This window comes from Vulpes vulpes, chromosome 9, assembly GCF_048418805.1.
Source record: "Vulpes vulpes isolate BD-2025 chromosome 9, VulVul3, whole genome shotgun sequence".
Classification (NCBI taxonomy): domain Eukaryota; kingdom Metazoa; phylum Chordata; class Mammalia; order Carnivora; family Canidae; genus Vulpes; species Vulpes vulpes.
In genome coordinates, this window is record NC_132788.1 from 85,979,266 (window position 1) to 85,987,176 (window position 7,911).

At 38.4% G+C, this 7,911-nt stretch overlaps 1 pseudogene; it reads right to left on the reverse strand.

Annotated features, from left to right (window-relative positions):
* Positions 1-5,966: 5,966 nt before the first annotated feature.
* LOC112913242 (proline-rich protein 13-like) lies at positions 5,967-6,530 on the reverse strand (annotated as a pseudogene).
* Between the last annotated feature and the right edge of the window lie 1,381 nt (positions 6,531-7,911).

The window sequence follows — 7,911 nt, forward strand, 5'->3', positions numbered from 1 at the left end:
TTTCTAAACTCAGATCAAGAGTAAAAAGCTGTAATAAAATGAACTGCCCAAAAAGAATGTATGCATGTGTTTGTTTCACAAGTAATCAAAAAAAGGCAAGTGCTGTTTGCAGGCAGATTGCAGACTGTTAGTGGTGCGGCTCTCCTACGTAGGGGAGTTCACAAGCATAAGCACTTTTCATTTGAGTTCCACGTATATCAGAATTTCTGCAGAGAGCTGCCTGTAAATAATTCTTTGTTTTAAAGGCAAACAATTCTTTGTTTTAAAGGATTCCTGGGTGGTTCAGCGGTTTAGTGCCTGCCTTCGGCCCAGGGCGTGATCCTGGAGTCCCAGGATTGAGTCCTACATCAGGCTCCCTGCATGGAGCCTGCTTCTCCCTCTGCCTGTGTCTCTGTCTCTCTATCTCTCATGAATAAATAAATAAAATCTTAAAATAAGGCAATGCAGGTATATATACTTCATTAACTATATCTATTAAGGTATTAAGGACTCATCTTGGGAACCTTATAAGTAACTAAGTTTTTGTCTATAATGCTTTATGTATCTTACAAACCTTTTAAAATCTTAGTGGCTTGTATAACTTCATGTAAATTTTGGATTGAAATTTTATTTTCAAACCAAAAATATGCTAGTAAAATAATACAGAGTTTTGAATCATAAGATATTGGACCAAGTGAAAAGAAATTAGGATTAAGTAGTTGATGGTTGTCTTGCAGGTTACTGGGGAAAAGTGTGTGGGTCACTTGATGTTAAGTGCAACTTCCCTAGCCCACCAGATGAATTCTTCCTTCTGTCTGACTAAGTAAGGTATCATTTCTGGTTGGATAAAACTAAGAAATGATATGTGTGTAGTTTTATGGAGTTTAACTTGGAGGTATTAAACTTCCAGTGGGTTCACTGTTACCATAATTAAATTACCACTGTACTAATTTTAAAAACTGAAGTAAGTCCAGAATGCTTTCACAGACTCTGAAAAAGGAGTAAAGAGAACCCATGTAATCTTATTCGTGATGTAAAGCAACTCTTACTATCAATGTTGGAAATGACTGCACTAAGACACTATAAAATTGCCTAGTTTTCACCAAGTGGGTTAGATTTGCAAGATTACCTTTGTTTTATTTTAAAGAAAAAATTAACTTGGTAACTTGGCATGTTTTTTTACCCCAAGAAATTACTTTTTTGGGGCCCCTGGGTGGCTCAGTTAAGCTTCTGCCTTTCAGGTCATGATCCCAGAGTCCTAGGATGGGGAAGGGGTACATGCCAGACTCCCTGCTCAGTCAGGAGTCTGTTTTTCCCTCTGCCCCACCCGTTCTCGTGCTTCCTCTTGCATGCACGCCCTAGCAGAGGAGGGGTCAGCTGGTAGGGCTGGGGGCACCTAGTGGCGTCGGGGCGCACACCATATGGTGTCAAGTAAATAAATAAAACCTTAAAAAAAATTACATAATAGATTTTAAAGGCAAATTGAGAAATTCTCCTCCCCCCCCTTAAAAAAAAAAGTAAATTCTTTGGGAAAAAGTATAAGAGATAACCCCGATAATGCCTTTCCCTGTGTTTTAACATTCTTTGCAAACAATGTGAACTTAGAAAATCACTATCACTGTTCTAACTTACTCACATGCTCAGAACTCTTAGGAAATACTTGACGCCATCAAGATTCAATGCTTACTGTTCACATAAATATTAACCTTAGTGTTGTCAATCAATAAGAGGTCTCTGTGACCTCCCCTATTATACAGAACAGTTGATTATATCCCTAGATGAAAAAGTATTCTGTCAAATAATTGTTAAGCATGTCACTAGAGAAACTGAAGAATAATTGTGGTTCTCTTAAAGGCTGATGAGCAGCAGCATTGGAGTTGAGGATAGATGCATTATCTGTTTTCTGTCCTTCAAACCATAGCTTTTTTGAGGGTGGAGTGGGCATAATACACCCATTGTTTTTTGTCCAACTCATTGAGTTGCTTTCCTGTGATGTAGTATCTTGGTATTTTGCTACAGGTTTGTGTTTACATGATTTTCCCCCCTCATCTTATGTATTTTTTTTTAATATTTTATTTATTCAAAAAAAATATTTTATTTATTCATGAGAGACACAGAGAGGCAGAGACACAGGCAGAGGGAGAAGCAGGCTCCATGCAGGGAGCCCGATGTGGGACTTGATTCTCGGTCTCCAGGGTCATGCCCTGGGCTGAAGGCAGGCACTCAAACGCTGAGCCACCCAGGTGTCCCAATCTTACGTATTCTTAATTGAAAATACAAATAAAATGTTTTAATTTTCCAGAGTATTCATGTTTTGTTCATTGAGATGTCCAGTTTTCTTTAGCATATGTACAAAATCTCATATAGTAATAATCATTTATTTATTGGAGTGAGACTTTTTTTTTTTTTAGGAGTGCCTGAGTGGTCCGACTCTTGGTCTTGGTTCTGGTCATGATCTCCAGGTTGTGAGATCAAGCCCTGTATCAGGCTCTGCCCTCAGTGTGGAGTCTCCTTGGGTTTCTCTCTTCCTCTGCTCCCCCCAGCCACCCCCCCAGCTCTCTCTCAAATGAATAAAATCTTTAAGAAATAATATTTTAAGTAATCTCTACACCTGACATGGGGCTTGAACTCCTAGCCCTGAGATTAAGAGTCATATGTTCTATCTACTGAGCCAGTCAGTTGCCACTGGGGTCAGACTTTGATTATTTCAAAGTCCATGAAATCTATAGGGATGTCCCCTCTTTCTGATATTAGTAATTTGTGTCTTTTTTTTTTCTTAGTCTGGCTAGAGGCTTATCCATTTTACCTTTTCAGAGAATCAGCTTTTGGTTTGATTGATTTTCTCTGTTGAATTCTTTTTTTTTTCATTGATACCTGCTGATTTTTATTCTACTTTTGATTTAATTGGCTCTTAGTTTTCTACTTTCCTAAGGTGGAAGCTTAGATGATTGATTTTAGGTTTTTTCTAATGTATGAATTAAATTTTCTGCTAAGCCCTTCTTTACCTCCCACAAATTTTGATGTTTTTATTTTATTGTAGTTCAAAAAATCCTCTAAGATTTCTTCTTTGACTCATGGATTATTTAAAGTGTGCAAAGTAGGGATTTTCCAGCTGTTTTTTTTTTTGGGGGGGGGGTTATTTCTTGTAGGGATTTTCTAGCTGTTTTTTTGTTTTTTATTTCTTGTATAATTTCATTATGGCCTGAATGCAGACACCAAAATTTCTCTTTTAAGTTTGTTCAGGTGTATTTTATAGCCACAAAAGTCTTGGTGAATGTTCCATGTGAGCTTGAAAAGAATGTATTCTACTGGAATATTACTGGATGAAGTAATAATCTATAGATGTCAGTTAAATCCATTAGATTGTTCATGTTGGTTTCAGCTACTTACTGATTTTCTGCTTACTAGATCAGTCACAGAGACATCTTGGACTCAGATTTCTCCTTAATTCCGTCAGTTTTTGTCTCACCTTATATAGTTTGACACTGTTAGGTGTATACATGTTAACAATTGTCCTGTAGAACTGACCCCTTTATCATTTATCTTTATCCCTGACAATTTTCCTTGTTTTGAAGTCTATCTGAAGTTAATATAGCTATTTCTGCTTTCTTTTGATGAGTGTTAGCCTGGGGTATCTTCATTTACTTTTTTTCTTTTTTGAGACTTTGTTTTAGAGCAATTTTAGATTTACAGGAAAGTTGACAAGGGAATATAGCCTGTACCCCCATGCATGTACCCCCCCTCACTAACATTCTCCACTAGAGTGATACATCTGTTTCATCTGATGAACCTATATTGACATAGAATCACCCCAAATCCAAGTTTACATCAGGGTTTATTCTTGGTGGTGTACTTTTTTGGGATTTGGACAAATGTAAAATATGTATCCATTGTTACAGTATATAGAGTATTTTTACTTCCTTAGACATTCTCTGTGTTCCATCTCTTCATCCCTCCCTCACTCCCAACTCCTAGCAGTCACTGATCTTTCCATAACCTCTGTGGTTTTGCCTTTTTCATATTATATGGTTGGAATACAAGATGTAGCCTTTTCAGATTGGCTTCTTTTACTTAATACGCATTTAAGTTTCTTCCATGTCTTTTAATAGTTTCTATACCATAGCTTATCTATCTCCTGTAGGACTCAGTAGGCTGGGCCCAAGTTTTGGCAGTTATGAATAAAGCTGCTGTGAACACTGTGTGCACAGACTCCTATGGGTATTTAACTCCTATGGGTAAGTACCAAGAGGCATGATTGTCAGATTGTATGTTATGTTTAAGAAACCACCATACCTCTTGGTGTCTCCACCAGTAATGTATGGGAGCTCCTGTTGCTGCAGTTCCATCCTGACCAGCGTTTGGTGTCAGTATTCCAGATTGGACCATTCTAATAAATGTGTAGTGGTATCTCATTTTAATTTCGATTTCCTTGATGACATAAAATGTGGCACATCTTTTCATTCGCTTATTTGCCATCTCTATATCTTTGGTGAGGTTGAGATCTATGGCCCATTTCTTTGGTTGGGTTTGCTCATTGGATTTTAAGAGTTCTTTGTATATTTTGGATATAGTCCTTTATCAGATGTGTCTTTTGCAAGCATTTTTTTTTTCCACTCTGGTTTGTCTTCTCATACTCTTGATAACTTAACTTATAACCTATGTATGTCTTTATTTTACACTTCTTGTAGGCAGCATATATTTGGTCTTGTTTTTGGATCTACCTGACAATCTGTATGATAATCGGTACATTTAGATAATTGGCATTTACGGTGATTATTGACCTAGCTGGATTAATATCTATCATATTTGTGATTTTTCTAATGGTTGCCCTTGTTCTTTGTTTACAATTTTGCCTTCCTATTTTTGCCTTCCACTTTTTTTTCTGCGTTTTAGTGGGGTTTTAATTGAGCTTTTTTTTTTTTTTTAAAGATTTTATTTCTTCATGAGGGAGAGAGAATCAGAGATACAGGCAGAGGGAGAAGCAGTATATGTCTTCTCATCTCAGTTATACTATTTTTATTAAAAAAAAAAAAAAACAACCACCATTTTTTAGTGGATACCCTAGATTTTGTGATATATATATACAACTATTCCAAGTCCACCTTCAAATAATAATAATATGTCTTTCATGGGTAGTGTGGAGTACCTTACAACAAAATAATCATCATTCTTCCTTCCAATCCTTCACATTATTGCAGTCACTTATTTCACTTATCCATAAGCACATAAATAAACATACATAGTCAAACACAGTGCTGCTGCTGTTCTTTTGAACAGACTTGTCTCTTAGATCAATTAATAAGCAAAGATTTTTTTTAATACGTTCACTTACTCCTTTGATACTGTTTCTCTATATAAATCAAGATTCTGATGTATCATTTTCTTCCTCTTATCTAAAGAGTTTAACATTTTTTGCAAGGACAGTTATACTGGCAACAAATTCCCTCATTTTTTTTTTTTTCCAGGAAAAAAAAAAGCTTTATTTGGGCTGAGAGCTGGAGAATGAGAAGGCCCTGAGCCAGCCTACTGATCTAAGAAGTGAGATTAGATTCCAAACCGGCAGGTAGAGCTTATGAACCAAATGGACTCCACCTCCCAGCAGGCTTACAGTTAGTACAATCAATAGAGGCTGGTGGGAAATCTATTTGCCACTAAATCACCAAAGTATGCCAGCCACCATTACAAAATGGCAGTTTCTTTTCTTCCATAATTAAATTTCCACAACCCCTCCCAACTACAAGTATTACAAAAGAAAGTTTAAAAAAAATCTAATTTTACAGATCTTAAACTCATCTTCAGCATTTAGCTCAAAGGTCTCATCAGCCTCAAAAAAATAGTTCTCCTGGTAAGCTCATCAACTAAAAGGTCTTTCCAAGTAGTTAGAAGATGGTCTTTGCTAGCCTATGGCAATTCTTTGGCCCATTTTCCCTAGCCAGTTAGGGCTGAACAGCAGAGTAAGGCTCAGAGGGGCGGGGGGCGGGGGGTGAGGGAGAAGGGGCACAGGGCTAATTTTCCCCCATACAAGATGCCATTTGAAGCTTGATGGGAGAGCAGAACTGGAGAGGCTTGAGGGAAGGGTCCAGACCCTGTATTCAGTCAGAGTCACTGCTGGAAGAGGAGGAGGAGGAGGAGGAATGCTTGCCATGCTTGTGGTGTTTGTGCGTCTTTTTATGAGCTTTCTTCATTTTCTTCCGCATCTTCTTGTCCATCACCATTCCCGGTCCTCCCATGCCAGGTGCCAGGAACAGGTGGTGGGTAGGGAGGTGGGTAGGGACCCGTGGGTTGGCATCCAGGGTACCCTGGTTGTGGCGCAGGATAAGGGGGCCCGCCAGGGGGGAAAAGCTGGATTCCCCTGGGGAGCCCCTGGGGGAGTTGGATAGGGGCCCGGGGGGGTAGGCGGGATTCACAGGTGGCGGATGGGCAGGATTGGCACCTCCAGGGTACCCGACGTTAGGGGGATATGGATGTGGTCCTGGCTGTCCGGCATTGGGATTCCACATGTTGGGGGCTTCCCTGCAGCCTTTACACCACCTCCTGGGCTGGACTCATCCCCGGCTCTCACTTCTCAATTTTTGTTTTGAGAGTCTGTTTCTCCCTCACTTTTGAAAGATAATTTTGCAGAGTGCAGAATTTTAGGTTTGGTGGGGGTTTTTTTCTTCAACATTTTAAATATTTCACTCCACTCTTCTTGCTTGCATGGTTTCAAGTCAGATGTAGCTCTTATAAGGTGTTTTGTTTTTCTTCTGTCTTCTTTTAGGATTTTTTCATCTTTTTTTGTAGTTTGAAAACAATAGGTATAGATGTAGGGTTTGGGGCATTTCTCCTGCTTGGTGTTATCTGCATTTCCTGGATATGTGGTTTAGCACCTGCCATTAGGTTGAAATTCTCAGTCTTTATTGTTTCCAATATTTGTTTGTCTTCGTTATTCCCATTGTGTGTATGTTATACCTTTTGTTGTTGTCCCACAGTTCTTGGGTATTGTTTTTCTGTTTTGGTTTTTGACCCCTTCTCCAGTCTTTTTCCCCCCTTCCTTTGCTTTTTAAGTTTTGGAGGTTTCTGTTGCAATATCCTCACACGCAGGAGATTCTTTCCTTAGCCATATCCAGTCTATTAACTAACCCACCAAAGGCATTCTTCATTGTCACAATTTTTTTAAATCTCTGGCATTTACTTTTGATTTTCTTAGAATTCATCTCTGCTAACATTGCCTATCTGCTCTTTATATTGTCTTCTTTATCCATCAGAGCCCTTACCATATCACAGTTTTAAATTCCCAGTCCAATAATTCTATCATCCCTGCCACATCTGAGTCTGGTTCCAATGCCTGCTCTCTCATCAAACTGGTTTTTGCTATGTATGTATGTATGTATGTATGTATGTATGTAAGTATGTATGTATATATGTATGTATGTATTTTTAATCTGTTTATCTAAGTATATGTTTATTAAGTTCACTCTAAGCCCAAAATGGGCTTAACTCATGACCCTGGGATCAAGAGTCACATGCTCTACCGACTGAGCCAGCCAGACACCCCTGTATTCTGCCTTTTAGTGTGTCTTCCTTCTTTTTCTCTTTCTTTCTTTCTTTCTTTCTTTCTTTCTTTCTTTCTTTCTTTCTTTCTTTCTTTCTTTTTTCTTTCTTTCTTTCCTTCCTTCCTTCCTTCCTTCCTTCCTTCCTTCCTTCCTTCCTTCCTTCTTTCTTTTTCATTGCTGATGAAAAGGTAAAAGGAACATGATGTACAGGTAAAAGGAACTGCTACAAATAGGCCTTCAGTAATGTCATGGTAAGGTGTGGGAGTTGGGGAAACTTTTTATAGTCTTAGGATTAGGTCTCAGTATTTTACTGAGACTCATATCTCAGTACTGACTGAACTATAAACTTCACATGTACTTCTCAATCTTTTTCTCCCCCTTAGGTGGAATAGGATGCCTA